Source organism: Ammospiza caudacuta, chromosome Z (assembly GCF_027887145.1).
Source record: "Ammospiza caudacuta isolate bAmmCau1 chromosome Z, bAmmCau1.pri, whole genome shotgun sequence".
Taxonomy (NCBI): Eukaryota; Metazoa; Chordata; class Aves; order Passeriformes; family Passerellidae; genus Ammospiza; species Ammospiza caudacuta.
Window position 1 is genome coordinate 6,549,529 of NC_080632.1, and position 19,689 is coordinate 6,569,217.

Genomic DNA, 19,689 nt, shown 5'->3' on the forward strand with positions numbered 1-19,689 from the left:
TGATTCATTCCCCCCTTTTTCTATAGGGTTAGTAAATTCTTTTACTAATACACCGTTTCTTCCTCATCTAACCAAGTCATACAGTAAGTATCTTTGAAGGCTATTCCATATGCTCTTGGCAATGAATTCAAGACTGCCATTAGTTGTAGCATCCTCCAATTCCAAATAAGTGTTGCAATGGACAAAATTAAGCTTCTGGCAGCTAAAAGGAGCAAAACAATAATTGGAGGGATTAGAGCATTAAGTATACCTGTTGCTTTTGGTGACCATCCGAAAAGTACATCCCACCAATGATGACTTGCTTCTTGCTTTATGTTTTGCAGAACCCTGCTAATTTCTTTTGCATCCTGATGAACAGTTATTAAAATTTTCTCTCCCTTCTCTTTCATTTTTCTCAAGATCTCACTAAGATCTTTATCTTTAATCAACTGTTTTACCAAAGTAAGGTTTATGCCAATGGGTGCAGGTGATAAAGGGTGATACATTTTGTAGTTAGCCTTCATCAGTTGGTGAGAGACAACTGGCACTGAATATGTAAAATCACAGTCTATAACGTTAACAAAATTACTAATGCGAAAGTTGGAGTGATTTTTAATAAGTAAGTATCAATTTTTATTGTCCATTTTTAATGAGGCACAGGCAGTTCTCAAGCATACAGAGCCTTGACCAGTGTGTATAAGCACTGTTTTCTGAATGGTGTCTGGGTGGATCTCAAAGTGGCACACACTGTTCAGTATCTAAGCATATGTCTTGGGCATCAATGGTATTGCTTTCACAGATGAATCCCCACTGTTGTTGAGTAACAAAGGATTCTATGTTTGCAATTTGCCATTTCTTTTCTACCATTCTGGCTCATATCCGATGTTCAGAGAGGTAAAGTACTGCCTTCTCACGATTTAATCCTGATGCAATGATAGGGTGGATAACATCAATTGTGGCTTTATGTATGGTAAGTGCAAAGGCAGTGGTGGCGTTTGTAATGGGGTCATAACTATGGTCATAATCATTACTGATGGGGTCATAACCTTGGTCATAACCATGTGTTGGAGATGGATTTGTAGAGAGTTCTCAGGGCCTGACAGGAGGCCCACACAGTATACCTCTGTATTCAAACCTTGAGACAAGAAATGCTGATTTACCCATGGAATAGGACAGATATTGTTGTAAAAGAAGTGGAGCTAGAAAAAGGTTTCAAAAGATGGCCTTGCAAATGAGACTTGATACTTTGGAGAAATAGAAATATGAAAGATGCATTGTAGTGGGATGCACGAGGGGTAGTTTTCAGTGATTGGCTTTAAGGCATCTACAGCATGGTGTGGCAAAAAGCTGATAGGCCAAGAAACGCTGCTAGTGTATTACAATTAGGAAATGGTTGGCTTCTGATTGTGATTCACCAAATTGTGAATTTTAACATCTGTATTGTTTCACTCTTCTCATGAGACTGAAAAGAGAATAAAAGTTTTTAAAAGCCTCTCGGTTGTTGCCAGGCTTGCAAGGGTCTTTCAGGGGTGAAGAGATAGACAAGAATCTTAACTCCATGATCAGAAGGCTGGATTTATTATTTTATTATATATACTACATTATTACTATGCTAATAGGAATAGAGAGAAAAGTTCAGAAGCTGCCATGCTAAGAATAGAAAAGCAATAAATCAACAAAGGAGCTCTCCCTGATTCTGTCCCAGAGAGAGCTTGTCTTTGATTGGCCCTTAATTGTAAACATGCAACATAGGCCAGCAGGTGCACCTGTTGCATTCCACAGCAGCAGATAACCGTTGTTTACGTTCTTTCTCTGGGGCCTCAGCTTCCCAGAAGAGGGAAAAATCCTAAAGAAAGGATTTTTCACCAAGGATGTCTGTGACACTTAGTTGCCCCATCTCTGGGTCAGGAATAGAGTATTGTCAAATCTCTTGCCACAAATTATTGACAAATAGTGGGCGAATTTTTCAAGAACTCAACAAATAGATTTCCACCACTATACAACTCCATACACATTTACATAGAACTGAATACATATATAACCACCACAATATACAGATGTGAATACAGATTAAATGTTACGTATTACATTCCAGAAAGAGATACATAAAACAAACCTATCTATAAAGAGACAAAAAGCATTACCAATCTAAACAACTGCATTGATACAAATATACAGCTATACATCCGGATATATATGTAAATATAACATATATAGAAATAGATCAGTATACAGCTAAAAATATAAAATCAGACATATATACAAATACCAGTATAGCTATTTAAAATTACATATACCGAAAACTACATCAATACAAATAGATACCTACACAACAGTATACTTGAAATCTAAACACAGATATTACAACATACATAAAGAACTAGATACATATATGTAGCAGGGAGGGATTGAAGCCCTGCCTGTGGTGATTTGCGGAAGCAAACAAACTCCACAACTTTTGTGGAAGTTGTAAAGCCAGTATGTTTATTACAGTGCTGGACGCACGTGAGAATCATTCCCCTAAAATGACATGTATACCTCTGGGAACTCCAGATCTGATGCCGACAGTTTATTTACAGATGCAAACAGGATGGGGCTGCTGGGAGAGTGTGTTGAGCTATTTATTTTTCAGCATCAGTCTCATTACATGATTATTATAATGGAACGATGCGAACAGCTCACTGTCCAGGCAGCAGGCCAGAAAGCTTAATGTTACAGCATACCATATAGCCTTCTTGGCCAATTACACAAAGCAAAAGCATATTGACAGTAATTCTATCCAATCACCATAAGCACACGTACCTTTGGCTAAAACAATGCTTGCTTATTTTCGAGTACAATACCCGTTTATAAGAGACAACGCACAGAGCACTATTCATAAGCTTAACCTTAATATCTGCTAGATAAACTTCTTGCAACTTAGAAAGCCAAACAAAGACTAATACACAGCTCTATTGTTCTTATTCCCATATCTTCTCTACAGTTTAAATAATTTTTTCTGCTGCTTTAGTTCTGTTCGCAATTCCACTGTATCTGAGGCCTGTCTCTTACAACCTTCCTCTGATTTTATGGATTCCCACACACATCACCTTTTATTTCCTTCTTAAATACATATGCATGCTATTTCTCAATATGTTCAGACATATTCATTCCACTGATTTCATGGCATGACACTTGCCGCTACTTCTTCTTTATCAGAAAGAATTCCTGGGTCAGGTTGCCCTGCTCTATCTGCCCCCCTGCTCCCCCCCTACCTCTTGTCCTTCGGCTGAAGCAGTCTCTCCAAGAGCAGGTCCTTTGCGAGAACAGGCAGTCAGACTAAACAGCAAGCTACAGACTTAACTCAAAGATGTACATTCCACCTAAATCAAAATGGATTTCTACTCTGGAAAATTTCCACTCTGCCTCAGTGGCAGTGGTGGTTTGCGGATGTTTGGTCTCTCCCTGCCTGTGGCATTGGTGGTTTGAAGATGTTTGGTCTCTGTCTGAAGTTGTTTGCCCCCTGTCTCACCATGGCAGTTAATACTTCCAGATTCTTCCCTGTCTATCCTCAAAGATCCAGTTCCTTTGTCTGGAAAGTTCCCTGTCAGTTAGGATTTTTCCTTTTTGCGATTGGTCTGTGTTCTACCTGCTTCAGGTTATGTTTAGAGCTAGCCAGACAACCCCCTCTCGGATTTCCATCCCCCTCCTGCATAAAAGCCGCTGTTTTCCTCTTTTCCCCACTCTCTGCCACTGCCTCCCTTCAAGCCGCGCAGCTCCTGCGCCCACCGGCACCCGCTGCATTGCAGCCTTCTGCAGCCGGCACCACTCTCTGCTGCGAGAGAGAAGATCACCCATGTGGCATCAGCTGTCCCGTCCTGGTGAGGGGAAAGATGCTGCCGTTCCTGCACTCCCTCCCCAGTGCTCCCTCTGCACCACCGGCGCTGCAGCGGCTCCTGCTGAGAGAGAGAGAGAGAGAGAGAGATCGCTCATATTGCCAGCATGGCCTGTGTGACCAATTCTGCTGTCGCTGCCGTTGCCTGCACAGCTCGTACCGTGAAGGGAATTGTCACAGACATCTTTTCATAAAAATCTTTTTTTTAAGATTTTCCCTTCTGGGAAGCTGAGGCCCCAGAAAAAGAATGTAAACAATGGTTATCTCCTGCAGGAGAATGCAACAGGTGCACCTGTGTCGCAGACATTTTTTCATAGAAATCCTTTCTTTGGGATTTGTTCATCTTCTGGGAAGCTGAGGCCCCAGAAGAATGTAAACAATTGTTATCAGCTGGTGTGGAATGCAACAGGTGCAGTGGTGATTGGTCTTCTGTGAGTGTTTGGATTTGCTGACCACTCACAGAAGAATTTGTCCTTGCTTTCTGCTGGACACAGAACTTTGTTATTCATTCTTTTCTATTCTATTCTTAGCTTAGAAGCCTCCGCAACTTCTCTCTTTATTCTTTTTAGTATTGTAATAATGTATTATATATCATATATCAATAAATCCAGCCTTCTGATCATGAAACAAGATTCCGTCTCTCTCTCACCCTGAAGACCTCATCAGGTCGCTGTAATACACCTGTGATTGGCCCATGTTGGATGTGTATAATTAATGACCAATCAAGGACCGAGATCTCTCTGGGACAGAGTTGGAGAGAGCTCCTTTGTTATTCATTCTTTTTACATCTTAGCTTAGCTAGCCTTCTGAGAACTTTTCCTTCTATTTCTTTTTAGTACAGTCATAATGTAATATATATATCATAAAATAATAAATCAAGCCTTCTGATGATAGAATCAACATTCTCGCCTCTCTCTTCATCTGCAAACCCTTGTGACCACGGTCACAATTGGTAATCTCGAGTGACTGAGGAGGACAAATCATCACTTGGTGAGACCCCAGAGGAGCAGTTGCTGCACTGGGTAAACCCCGAATGTGTGGCACTGATGGTTGATTCACAAGTGACCACAGAAGTGGATTCTAGCCAGGAGCTGAAGAACTGAAGATCCTGATTTGGACAGAGTCCACAGCAAGGCTGACCACCAAGAGAACCTTCTGAAAAGCCACACGGAAGATGTTCAGAGAGCTCAGCAGCACCACGCAGATGACCAGAGCATGGTGGATGCTGTTGCTGTCGCAGGAGGTTTATCCCCTCCTGAAAATGCAGCCATTCGCAGTTTGTGGCTGCAAAGGTGGAGGACTTCTCCCATAGAGGAGGAGGTTCAATTTTCCCCTTCAGAGGAGAAACTTACTGCCCTCTTGAAAAAATGGGGTGAAGAGGATGGAATTCTCCTGTCGGAGGCAGATTTCTATGATTTTTTTTTTGATGGGCAAAGCTTTTTGGGTTTTTTAGGAATGTGCTGTATGCTCTGGATGTGTTTGTATGGGAGTGCATGGACTCCATTTTCCAATTTTTTTTGGGTTGTGGGTTTGGATACTCCCGGATTTATCCAGCATTTAGGATGCTCTTTCCAGTTTTGAAATGGAGAGCAGCTGTTTTTCCATGGATTGCTAACTTCAACGGGTTCGTCCCATTTCCCCCAACTCCAGCATTCTTCTTCCAAGGAGAAGACCCCTTGGAGGGGGACGATTTGGGGGGGAATATTTTTCTTGGAGCTGAAAAAGTTATTTTCTCTGCGTTTTCAGAACATTCTTAGATGGAGCCGTCTTTCCCCCAGCCTTGTCTCTCTGTGGGGGGTGATGAGTGGGCTGCGCCTCTCCTGGCAGCCCTGCAGGCCCTGCCACGGCCAGCCTCCTGTGCCCCACCTCACTCAGAGATAGGGGCAGCACCGGCCGTTGAGGTCCCGACTGCCGAGCCAGCGGAGATGCCTCCCGGACCCACCCACGTCTGCGTCTCCGGACAGCCCTGCTCGCAGCTCAGCCAGTTCCTGTGGCTGCGATCTCGGACGCAGCAGTTCCTGCAACTGCGCCTGTATTGCTAGGAGACGCCCTTGGCGACAACAGCGACTCAGCGCCGCCCCCCCACGGCTGTCCTGCTGCCTCCCGTGCCAACCCTGCCGCTTTTGCAGTCTGCGCCTGTGATCGCAGAAACACTGTTTCCTGCGGCTGCGCCGATGTTGCTAGGCAACAGCGATCTGCCGGCCCCCCTGCTACCTTCCGTGCCTGCTCCAAAGCTTTTGCAGACAACGGCTGTGCCTCTGCAACCAATACCGGAGCGAGCAGAAGACGCCGCTGCTGACCCCATGCCGTGCCCGCCAGTCTCTCCCGCAGAGGCAGAGCACGCGCCTGCGCTGCTGCTCCCGGAGCCAAGTGACACAACAGCGGCATGTTCACGAGCACCCTTGCCGCCTTCCACCGAGCCAGTTCCAGTTCAGTAGGCTGCTGAAAACGACACCGAGCCCACGGGACCCTTGGAGCTGCCCGCGGTCCCAGCGCTCCCGGCAACAGCTGCCGCAGCGGCTCCTGCACCCAGCGTGACTTCCCCCCCGACCGGTCCGGTTGTTCCGTCTCTGCACGGTCATGTGTAGGATGGCCTTGGGACAGCCCACGCTTCAAAGGACAAGTCTGGACTCTTCAGATTTTCAGTCTTCAATATTGTTTATTATTTCTTATCTACAAAATTTTCTTCCAACTCAACAGAGGTCTGACCAGCAAGGCATCCAAGGGCACTCTGACCTTCCACTGGGTGGTCGTCTATTTTTATACTAAAAACTACGTACATCATATTTACCTTTATTTCCCAATACCTTTCACCCATATTAGCAAGTGCACCTTCACCAAGAACCAAGCCCAAAGTGCCAACATCAACACAGAAAATGGATGACAAGAAGAAGAAAGAAGGACATGACACGCCCTGATTCCTCCATCTTGTCTCCATAACCCCCCTGTACCAAAATCCTAAAGTCTATATTTCCACCCTGTGAATACTTAATTCTTACACCATTTATCTCCAAGTGATCTCTTGTCCTCAGTCAGGTGGCACATCCTGTGCAGGGTCAAAATCCAACCACCAAGCACTTCTGGCAACATTCCAGGATTTCCGAGCCCCCCAAGGGTTGTCTCGGTAACTCTGGACATCCGGAGTGATGTGCTGAGTTCCCACATCTCCCCCTTCTGTTTGCACCAAAAGCACGTCTTTCGCAACCTGACTCATGACATGCCGTATACATAAAAAGATGCATGGGATAACAAGCATGAGAACTAAGAGCACTATCAAGATTTATAGACCTATCTTTAAAAACCCTTTCCATAAAGGAAAAAGATCAATAAATCCTGCCACGTCATCAATCCAAGACCCAGTGATCTCCCCGAGTTTATTTATACTATCTTTTATTCTTTGAATACTTTTGTGAATCGACCTTGAATGGTCAGAGAGATGCATGCAGCACATCCCTTCAAAATCTTCACACCCATGTCCATGAGCAAGCAACAGATAATCGATTGCCGCTCTGTTTTGAAGAGTCGCCTGTCTCACACTGTTGATGTTTTTCAGCATGTCACTTGGTGCGAGAGACACGGATTGAGCATGCTTGCTCAACCAGCAACCCGTCTGGTCCAGTTGAGTCAAGGCCACCCCCAACGCTGTCTAAGGTGAGAAAATTGCTGTAGCAATTCTCCTTGCCTTGTCCCAAGTGTATACTTCGTCATTGCAATCTGCCCCATAATGTTGTAATGATCTTTTCTCTTTGTGTTTTTTCTCTCTCAACAATTTCAAATCTGATGACAACATTGAAATTTTCCCAATGCTGCATGGACCTCCCCTGGCATTGGCAGGAATGCCGTGCTAAATTCTGTGCCCACAAATTAAAAACAATCCTCGTAGCAATTGCACCTGAACCTGAATTGATCCTTTGGCTGTTTTCTTAGTGTATTTACACCAAGCTGATGCATTTCTATAAAATTCATGATTGGGAGTGACATCAATAGTTTTGTTTGTTTTTGTCACATTTGGAGTTTCAAACTGCATGCAAAGTTCCATTGTCATGGACCCAAAGATCTCTAATTCCTGAGGTTCGGTAGAAGCCACAGGACGAAGAAGCGTCCAAGCACAGCACTCCTTCACAGGATCTTTAACGACCTGCGAAATGTCGACTGAGGAGTGTCCTGGAATTGGCCATTCATCCACTGGCAACCCAACCATGCATGCTGAGAATGGTCTCCCTGGCCTCGAATGTGTCAAGCAATTACTTCCCAAATTTGCTGCTTGGGCCCAAGTCTCCCACACATTCTGCTTTGGCTGATCAATGGGTAGATTTGCCTCATTGCTTAAAGCAATAAATGAAAGAATGAGGCACATGAGCACTGTGAAGCTCATGACTTCACCCTCGTGAGAAAGCATTGACATGTTTCCACTCAAGACCCTAAAGGAAAACCCCCCAAAATCTCTGCTCCTTTTATTTTTCTTCTGAGTCGTTGTCTGCAGCTTGAGCCTCGACTTCTGTCTGTGTGCTCATTTCTGTGTTTTTCGGATCAGTGTTCTCTTGCTCTCGCATCCGAAACAGCTTCACGTGTCATGCTGAAACCCACTTCAGACCTCGCCCTGTGGAAACACAAGCCAAACCCTTGCCCCAGGTGATTAGTTTGAAGGGGCCCTCTATTTGACCTGTCTCTGGGTTTCTGATGAAAACCAAAAGATTTTTCCTTAGTTTTGCCTGTGAGCTGTTTGAAAAATGCCTCACGATTGGTGGATTGGGCTCTGAAGACAAACCATATAGGAAATTCAACACATACAATGCTTTATTTAACCTAATGTGAGGCGTTGCCTCTGGCTCCCCCCTTCTCTGTCTGTCCAGAGGGGATTTCAGGGTGTGATGTGTTCTTTCAATGACTACTTGACCTGTGGGTGAATGTAAAATACCAAATGTATGTTTGACACCCCACCTTTTAAGGAATTTGTCAAGCACCCTGCCTATACATGTTGGACCATTATCTGTTTTTATTTCTTGAGGAACACCTAATGATGTGAATGCTTGCAGAAATGTCAACAAGCATGTTCTGCTGTTTCCCCTGCATGTACTGAAGCAAAGACTGCTCCTGAGAATGTATCTACTGAAACATGAATATTTTTGAGCCTCCCAAATGATGGGTATTTTGTGACATCAGCTTGCCACAACTGAAGACTTTGCAGTCCCTGCGGATTGACTTCTCCTGTGGAAGCAGTGGCTGCACAAGCTGACAATCAGGACAAGCACTAATGATTTCCCTCACATGACTCTTTGTGAGACTAAAGGATTCCATCAGTGCCTGTGCATTCTGATGAAAAAACGCATGACTCAATCTTGCCTGCTCAAAAATGTCCGGAAGTGTTTGTGAAATAGGCATTGTCAACCTGTCTGCCTGAGCATTCCCTTCCGCTAGAAATCCCAGAAGTGTTGTGTGTGCTCTATTGTGAATGATAAAATATTCTTGTTCCCTGCTTTCTAGCAATCATTTCAAGCTTGCCAGATATGAATATAAGACTTCGTTGCTGACTTCTTTCAAGAGCGAACTTTCTAATCGTTTGACCACACCCGCAACATATGCAGAATCTGTGATCAGATTGAGAGGTTGTTCGAACACCTGAAATGCTCAGACAACGGCTGCCAATTCCAAAATTTTTGGAGAGCCTTGAACCGTCTTCACATCTGAATCCCATTCCCCTGTCATTGAGTTCATCCATGTGATCACCAACTTGTGCGTCTTTCCTGAACCATCAGAGAACACTGTGATCCCGTCCAGAGGTTCTTCGCTTTTTCTTGGCTTTGCTCAGTAGCATATTTGCGATTGCAACACCCTGTGCTGCGGACAACTGATCGTGCAAGTTCCTGGAAAAGCTAACAATACAATTAACAAGTCTTTCAATTTCTGCATCGCCCAATCGAAATAACTTTTTTTCAGAGGCAATCAGATGACTGAGAATTCCCATCCTGCCATTGTCAGCAACCTTGTTCTCGCCTTGATGATGACTTGTGCCGCCATTTCCAAATCTGTGAGAATTGTCTTTGGAGACCTGTACGGTAGAAAAATCCATTCTATGATTATAAGAGTCTCTTTGTGATGCATCCCATTGGAAGATCAAACCATGGAACAGTGTTTTCTTCCCCAGTACTGCCAACTGAAAAGGCAACAATTGAACAAATTGATGTGCCTGCCTTTTCTGTATAGCATCTGTAACTTTCTCCAATTCTTTCTTCGCTTCCTGCGTGAGTGTCCTGGGAGATCGAATGTCTGTGTTTCCTCTCAAGAGATCGAGCAACGCTGGAATGTCACTGTTCATGATTCCCAAATTCAGTCTCATCCAGTTGATCTCTCCTAGAAGTTGCTGTAAATCATGTAGATTGTTGATTTTTGTTCTGACCTCCATCTTCTGAGGTTTTATTTTTTTCTCTGAGATTTTCCACCCTAGATATTTCCAAGTTGCAACCTCCTGAATTTTTGAAACACCGATTTCCAGATCTGCCTTTTGCACTTCTGCAATCACACAATCACGAGCTTTTTGCAGCTCCTGTTTTGTTGATGCCACAATGAGCTAATCATTCATATAATGAATGATCTTCACCTTCGGAAATTTCTTCCACGCTGGTGACAAAGCTCATGCCACATACCATTGACAGATTGTTGGCGAGTTCTTCAGACCCTGAGGAAGAGCCACCCAATGGTACCGCTGCAGAGGCATTTCCTTGTTGATACTTGGAACTGAAAAGGCAAATCTTGGAGCATCATCTGGATGGAGTGGAATACTGAAAAAACAACCCTTGAGGTCAATGACCACAAGCGGCCAATCTCTGGGAATCATCAAGACAGATGGAAGTCCCAGCTGAAGTGGTCCCATGTCTTCAATGACTTCATTGATCTTCCTGAGATCACGCAACAGCCTCCATTTGCCTGATAGCTTCTTCTTGATGACGAACACTGGAGAGTTCCAAGGGCTGTCTGTTGGCTTGATGTGTCCCTTCTGCAATTGTACTTGGACCAGGTTTTTCAATGCACTCAACTTTTTTCGCTCAAGGGGCCACTGATCCACCAAAACTGGATCATCTTTTCCCCATGTCAACTTCAATGTGGTGAGTGCTGCAGTGACCCATACTGAAAATCCACCTCAATCTTTGTGCCCCATTGTGCCAAAAGATCTTGTCCCAGACTGTGATTGGCTTTTGGACAATGAAAGGATGAATGATCGCCATCTTGTCTCCTGGTCCTGTGACAACGATGGAATTCTCGCTCTGCAGACACAGAGAAACCCCCCCTATGCCTGAGAGAGAATCCAAGGGCACGACCAAGCTCTAATTGCGTGGCCAAAAGATGTAAGATATTACTATGACATCTGCCCCTGTGTCAAGCATTCCTCTGATTGCTATCGTTCTGTCTCCCCATGTCAATCAACACGCGAGTGTGGGTCGATCTCAACCTATGTGTTTCACGCATGTAGTATGTATTTCAACATGCGCCTTCAAAGGAAGACCTTCTTGGTCGAAGATTGACATGACTTCTCCAATGGTGTGTGGTGGCAAGGCAAAAGCTCTCACGACCAGAGTGTTTTCTGGCACGGTCAATGGTGGACGAAGTGCTCTTGCCAAAACTGTCAATTCTGTGTTCTTGTCTGCTGAGACAACTGTAGGATAAACAATGAGTCCGAGGGTGCTACTTTTATCTTGTCCCACTATTAAGAAATCTTGTCTTTTGTATGAATCTCCATGGATACCCGTTGGTGTCTCTGCATGATTTTCATCCAGGAAGCATAATAATTTTGAGGCTGCCAATGTGCACTGTGGTCCTGGTGGAAGGAGGTCTGGGTTGCTGTGGAATCAGCTGAGGGCTTTGCTGAGGGCATCTGCTTGTTGCTCACTGATGACTGTCCTGTTTACTCTTGTGTCACCGCCATCAATTGTGTCTGCATGCGCTGGTGATTATCCGTGCTCCTTTTTCCATTTCCCGGATACGGTAAAGGATTTCCTTCCGCGTCTGTCTGAGAATAACATTCTCTCACAGAGTGCCTTCCTCTTCTGCACCATGCACAAACTGGCTTTTCTGATTTTTGTGTTTGCTCTGCTGCATGCGTCTGTGGACAATTCTTCTTCATGTGTCCAAATGCCCCACATTTGTAGCATTTTCCTCCTGGGGGATTGTTCTTCTTCTGCATTGTTGCAAGAACTTTGTTCATGTTTTTTTTTCTACTGGTGAAGTATTTTTTCCAGCATTTTTTCCAATGCTTTGTCTTCCAACTGTTTCTCTGAGTGCCCCTTTATCTGTTCTTCCCATTCTTCTCTCAGCTCGTCCCTCACAATCGACGTGACATGCTGAGGTGTTCCCACCTTGCTGCATGCCTCCACCAGCTCTGCCAAGGATGGCTGTCCATTGCACTGATGACCCATTGACAATCCGGGTTGGCATTGTCAAAAGCCAGACTCTCCAAGAGAGGCTTCTTCACTTCTTCGATTTTCACCTGTTGATCCACAGCTTGCGCAAGTTGATCGATGAACGACATGTATGGTTCTGTGGGAACTTGCCTGATGCATGAGAATGGGACGTCCTGCATTCCCGCTGGAGCAATCTGCAGGATTGCCATTCGCGCTGCCTCTTTGATGTCGTTCAACACTCTTCGTGGAAGTCGTACTGCTTGCTTCCCTGGATTGTCATCTGGAGGATCTCCTGCTAACTGTGCTTCTGTGAGATTCGTGTTTGGCCCACCTTGATATTTGTTTTTCAACTCTGAGATGTACTTTCTCCATTTTCTTTCCCAGATGAGGTTCTGTGTGTCTGTGAGAATCACTGACACAAGGCTCCGAATATCATATGGTGTGAGGTCATACATGGTAAATGTACCCCTCAAGAGTTGTTTGAAATATTGTGAACTCAGCTCATTATTCTAAGCGGCCTTCACTAAATCTTTGATTGTCTCATGACCCATCCTTTCCAGCCTTGGATTCTGTCCCTGTGCATTGTACATCACTGGTATTGTCAAATCTCCTGAACCTGGAAATAAATAATTTTCTTTTGACAATGCTTTCCTGATGCACTTCCAGTCCATTGTCTTCACCGGCTATTCGAACTCCCTGTCTGGAAACTCCATCGATATCTGCATGAACAGTGTAGTCGTGGAAGTAATTGGTTATTCTTTATACTACATTCTTTGCCTTGAGGTTTTTGGCCTCGCTCCCAAATCTGAAAAAGAAACTTGAGATTCCCGTGGGTATGTCTTTCTGGCTGTATCAAAAGAATGCAAGAAGCTCTTTGCTGCTTCTGCTGCCGACAGCATCCACACCAGAATTCCCTCTGATGCTGTGATCTGTATGATGTCTTCTCCTTGTTGCTGTGCTTCATCTGAAAACTCTTCATCTTCACGAAATCCCGAAGTTGAAGGATAATCTATTTGTTGTGTTGTCATTGTTTTCTTAGATGTGCTTTTCTTTTTATACATTGTTGGAAAAAAATCACTGCATTGTTGCAGTCTCGCCACAAGACGGCACTGTGGCTCCACCGAACAGATCCAGCATGTCATGCACTTCAGTTATCCCCCCACGAGGTGGCGCTGTCATCAGCCTGGACAGCCTTGATGACGACATGAACTCGACTGCCCCTCGTTCAGTAGACTGCCGTGTCCGCGATCTTGTTTGACACTGAGTCTGCATGGCTTTCGATTGAGCTAAAAATGGAGGTTGAATACGTGAATGTCTCCCCTGGATGGAAGAGGCTTGGACTCCGGGGATTGCAACTGAAGGCACTGGGACCGGAGAGGGGGTGGAGCCCTGGGATGTTGAACGCCGAGCACGGCCCCTCCTCGCCTGAGACGTCACAGGGGATCGGACCCGCCTCCGACCGCACTCTACTCTCCTTGCACGCGCGTCTTCGGGAACGCCCCCCATCTCCCCCGAGCTGACGTCACTATCTCCGTCCAATTCCGCCTCTGAAGTCTCCTCCCTATGATCTGTCCCTGACTCTCTCTCCTCCTCCTCTGACGCTGTATCCACGCCTCCCACCGGCGTGTGCAGCCCGCCCCCCACTGGTGCCTCTGCCCGCGCAGCGATTCGGGCTGACCTCCGCGTCCCGACTGCCGGGTTTGACATCACAGCCGCGCGTCCCCTGCGTCTCCCTACAGTAGCCGGCTGGAGCTCTGTAACCACCCCTAACTCGCTGCCCATGTCTGATGCTGCCGCGTCAGTCTAAGAAGCCTCCCCAGAGGTCCCGCAAGCCTTGCCCTTCACATGTGTTTTTGGCACCATGCTGGCTGAGGCAACCACTGCTCCTGGCACTGCGCTCGCAAAAGTCACACCAGAACCCGTGTGTACCATCACCTCCGCATGCGCGCCCCCCCCACCAGCTTGCACCACCGTCGCCCTGCCCTGCTTGCCACAAGAAAGCGCTTCCCCCTACCCCTCCTTTCCCCCTTGGACCCTCCCTTCCGACTCCGCTGCTTTTCCTGTGCCGTCTCCCCTTGGCCACTGCGAGCGGGAAGGGCACGCCCCTAAGGAGCGACCCGCTTCCTCGATCTTGCTGGGAGAAAACCTCAACTCTTCTGGGATTGGGATGGTGTCATCTGTGTCTGAGTTGGACCCTGAAGCCCCTGCACTCTCTGGGGTTTCAGGGCATTTTAGGGATCTCTTCGGCTTTCGGGGTGGTAGGACCAGAGGCAATGACATTGCTTCCTGCTCCCTTTCCTTGAGAGCTTTTTCTCCAGGGTCAATTGGGATCAGAGCCAATCTCTATTTCAAGCCTTGCTCTCCTCCCTCCGCCCCTGAGGGACCTGCAACAAGTTGTTGCCTCGCCAATCTTTTTGACTGCACTGAGGTAGCTTCTAACATAATTCTTGCCGGAGACAGCAATTTCAAGGCCGTCTCATCCTTTTTTGTAGCTAAGAGATAAAGATGTCTACTAATTTCTTGCCAAAACCCCACTTCAAACAACAGACACGTCTCTGAAAACGGGTAATTAAGTCTCACCCACAACAAAAGGTCTTTGAACTCTTTCTTTGGGGTCCCTACCGTATGTGTGTCTGCCAAGCCTTGTAAGGCGGACAAAATCCCTAGCTGTTCCTGGGAGAGTGTGCCCCCCCAGGTTCTTAATTTTGACCTTCTCACCGAATTCCCATCATCAGAGCAATCTGAAGGCTCCCGATCTCCGTCCAGCAGATCACAGGAGATGGATTCAGAGGCGCCTTTCTGATTCCAATCCGGGCTGTTCTGCTACGAACCTTCTTTGGCAGAAGCTGAGTGTGATGGTCTTCTCAGTGGCTGCTGCTTCTTCAGACTCTCCTGGCTGCTTTCTGGCTGCTTTCCCAAGGAGTTATCAGTGCTCTCCTGGGAACACGTCCAACTCGGGAGCTGCCCACTTGGCTCTTCAGGACTTCAGGGTTGCCCCCCTTGGTGGGAGAGCCCAGCCAGGAACACCAAATGACCGGTCCGGTTGTTCGTCTCTGCATGGCCACACATAGGATGGCCTTGGGACAGCCCACGCTTCAAAGGACGAGTCTGGACTCTTCAGATTTTCAGTCTTCAATATTGTTTATTATTTCTTATCTACAAAATTTTCTTCCAACTCAACAGAGGTCTGACCAGCAAGGCAGCCAAGGGCACTCTGACCTTCCACTGGGTGGTCGTCTATTTTTATACTAAAAACTACGTACATCATATTTACCTTTATTTCCCAATACCCTTCACCCATATTAGCAAGTGCACCTTCACCAAGAACCAAGCCCAAAGTGCCAACATCAACACAGAAAATGGATGACAAGAAGAAGAAAGAAGAAGGACATGACACGCCCTGATTCCTCCATCTTGTCTCCATAATCCCCCTGTACCAAAATCCTAAAGTCTATATTTCCACCCTGTGAATACTTAATTCTTACACCATTTATCCCCAAGTGATTCTCTTGTCCTCAGACAGGTGGCACATCCTGTGCAGGGTCAAAATCCAACCACCAAGCACTTCTGGCAACATTCCAGGATTTCTGAGACCCCCCAAGGGTTGTCTCGGTAACACTGGACATCCGGAGTGATGTGCTGAGTTCCCACACCCCCCGAGATTTTCGGGTTGTCCCGAGGCTGCCCCTGTGAGGGAAGCTGGGACAGGGGAAGAAGATGTCAGTCTCTCCTTCCGTGGAGGAGACATGGCTCGCCAGCTGGCTGTGGGTGCAGCCCGGCTGTCTGCATTCAAAATGAGCATTCTTGGCGGGTTGGGGGGTGTTTGTTTGGGGATTGCCCCTTGGAGGTTGCCGTCCCTCCTGCCCCTTGCACGGCCCAGCAGCGTGGGGCAGGTAGGTCCCAATAGTTCTGCCCCCGGTCCCCAGGCTGGAGAAGGTTGGCGTGGTGCCGGGAGGCAGATGGGAGCAACATCTTCTGCATTTGCATTGCAGGGGCAGAGGGCACAGCGGGAAGCGACCATTGCTTGTTTGCTGCGGGGAAACAACATCCCCAGACCCAAGATGGAGTTTCTGGGGTGGTTTCTGTTCCCGTGCTACTGGCATGCCTTGGTGATTTTGGGGAAAAGAACGGGTGTTTGGCCACCCGTTCTGCCATTGTACTGGCAGCAGGGTGCAGGTCTGTGGCAAGGCAGAGCCTGCCTTGTGGGTTGGGCCTGAGCTGTTGGGTTCAGGTCCCTGGGCCAGGGCCACCTCCTGGCCTCCTGCTGGGTTTGGGGGTTTTGCTTCCCCCTTCTGGTCCTGGGCCACTGTTTTGTTGGCCAGGTCTGGGGTTCCTGGTCCTTCCACATTGGCCAGGGTCCCCCAGGGCCTCTCCTGACTTTGCTTTTGCTGCTGCTACTGGTCTTTCCCCCCCGCCCCCCCAAAAAAAAATTAAATAAAAAGAGTTGAAATAGCTGGCAGCAGCTCTGAAGCATTGAAGGGCCAAAAATTAGCTTCAGCCCAAGTTGTTCAAGGGCTGTGGCCAGGACATTGCAAAAGTTGTCTCAAAATTGTTTGAAATTGTTTGATGACTGTCAATGGACTTTTGATAAATATTGATGGACTTTTCTGCAGCAAGTCTCAGGACCAAAAAGGAGTTTCAGAGATGGCGAAGAGAAACATTTTCAGTCCATGGACTTTTACTGAAACTCATTTCTTTGCATTGTTTTTTCATTTTCTTGTATTGTGGGATTGTTTTGGTGATTTGATAGAATTGTATATTCTACAGGTGAAGAAATTCCCTGTTCATTCCACACCAGCACTTGAGTGAGGTTTTGATTGGCAACAGATAATCTGTTAAGTGTTTGTTCTTTCCTCCGCATGTGAACAGCAGAGAAAATTACAAACACTTTTTAATTTAACTAAATAAAAAAAGGTGACATGTCACAGACGTCTTTTCATAAAAATCCTTTCTTTAGGATATTCCCTTCTGGGAAGCTGAGGCCCCTGAAAAAGAATGTAAACAATGGTTATCTGCTGCTGGGGAATGCAACAGGTGCACCTGTGATTGGCCCATGCTGGATGTGTATAATTAATGGCCAGTCAAGGACCAAGCTCTCTCTGGGAAAGTGTCGGAGAGAGCTCCTTTGTTATTCATTCTTTTCTATTCTTAGCTTAGCTAGCCTTCTGAGAACTTTTCCTTCTATTTCTTTTGGGTACAGTCATAATGTAATATATATATAATAAAATAATAAATCAAGCCTTCTGATGATGGAATCAACATTCTCGCCTCTCTCTTCACCTGCAAACACTTGTGACCACGGTCACAGGGAATCTCTGCTGCTGCCTACACAGCCCCGCTGCGGGCGAGAGACTGCCACTGCCATTGCCACTGACACTGCCACTGACACTGCCATTGCCATTGCCACTGCCACTGCCACTGCCACTGCCACTGCCACTGCCTCCACTGCCTCGCTTCAGCACTGTGCCTGCCATGGGAAAGAGTAACTCCTGTGACACACTGCTGCTTCCAAGCGGCACCGCCCTGGCACTGCATCTGAGTGGGAAAGAAACAAAGCTGCTTGAAGACGCAAGCACAGTCCTTCCTTTTTCCTTTTACTTGTTCCTTCTGCGTTGGGTACAAGTTTAGCAGTCGCTCGGTGGTTTAGGATCCCAGCCAGGGACCGCACTGTGACCCTGCCTGCTGATGGCTAAGGCAGGATGCGACCTCTTCTGAAGAGCGTGCCAATCACCTCCCACAACCAGGACGCAATGTTACATTTACATACAAATGTGTAACTGCAAACCCGTATGTATGCAGGTACCTATACGTACATATATACATAGTACATTCATAAATATAATGCCATATGTATAGAAATATACCTGTACAAATACCAGGCTACATATGTATATATCCATATAATAATCCTTGTCACATGCAAGTCTGTGTATGTTTAAAGAGAACTCCAAGCAGAGGGATCCCAGCTGCCTCTCCGTTGGGCTCCTCCTCCCGTGCAGAGCAGCTCTCCTGGACAGGAACAGCAGATGGGACATCTGGGAAGCAAAGGGAACACTGAGTGAGTATGGGGACGTTTCCCTTGGCAGCAGCTGCACTTCCATCAGGGAAGAGGAAATGTCAGAGCCTCCCCAGGAGGGTGGGAAAGAGAAAGCAGCCGAGCGGGCCAGGCTGTGGTGAGCGCAGTCGCAGCGGGACTGTCCCGCAGCCCCGGCAGCCCGGCAGAACCGGCACAGCTCCCGGGCCCTGCCGGCACAGCTGCCTTGCCCAAGGACAGCCCCTGTGCCAGCCGGGAGAGCTGCGCTGAGCGGCCCCAGCACGGGCAGGGCCCGCTCCTGCCCCGCCGGGTAGTGCCCACGGCCACAGCCCAAGGCAGCCTCAGCCCCAGCCTGCCTCTCCAGGCCTGTGGCCTCAGCCGGGCTCTCTGCAGGCTGGCAGCAGCAGGTCCCCGTTCACTGCTCTTGCACTGGCCTTCAGCTCCTCCCTGCTACCTCCCGTCAGTCTCCGGCTGTCCTCAAGGTTTTTCCTTGCAGTTGTGGCAAAAGTGAAGGCTCTGGAATTGCTTCCAAGCACAGCTGCAGTCCCTGCTGTGCTCCCTGCTGGCCCCCTCCATCTCCTCAGCCCCGCCATGCTCTCGGTGAAGCCCCAGCCCCCTTCAGTTTCTTCAGCCCCTCACAGCCCCTCCTCAGTCCCTTCTGAGCCATCCCGTCCCCTGAGACCCGCCAGCCCTCAGCCTATGTCACTTCCCTGTCACCTCAGTGCCACCATGGGCCTCGGCTGCCCCACAGCCCTCAGCCCCAGCAGCAGCTCAGGGTCAGCGTCCCTTCGGTGCCACCGCCTCCTCAGCCCCCTCTGTCTCACCGTCCTTCAGCAGCTCCTCAGGGGACAGTGCCTGGGGCCAGCGGCAGCTCCCACCGCTCCAGGGACAGCCGGGGCTGGAAGCGCTGCTCTGCCCGGCCCGGCCACCAGCTCGGACCCAGCACAGGGACAGGGGACACAGGGGGTACCGGGGGAAAAGCAAGAGGTGAAAAAGGAAGCCGAGGGGGAAGAGAGGTAAAAATGCAGACTAGGCTTACACAAGGCAATCTATGCATCTAAACTTCCACATATCACCAACTAAATAACTATGCACATTTCTAAATCTATATTTAAGTATCTAAATGTAAGCATCTAAATGTAAGCATCTAAATGTAGGTATCTAAATGTAGGTGTCTAAAAGTAGACATCTAAATGTAACTCTCAATGTAAATATCATAGTCTATAAAGGTAACTATCTATAAATGTAACTATAAATGTAACTATCCCATCTATAACAATATAGATATTTTTAACTCTATTGATGTATATATATGCACATATAAACACACCTCTGTAAGTCCATAAATGTGTACTACATGGATATAGAAATACAATTATGGAAATCTATAAATCTATGTATACTAG

The 19,689-nt window shown here is 47.1% G+C and overlaps 1 pseudogene; it reads left to right on the plus strand.

The window, feature by feature from the left end:
• LOC131571268 (uncharacterized) overlaps positions 1–13,991 on the plus strand; it is a 70,919-nt pseudogene extending 56,928 nt beyond the window's left edge.
• Positions 13,992–19,689: the final 5,698 nt, after the last annotated feature.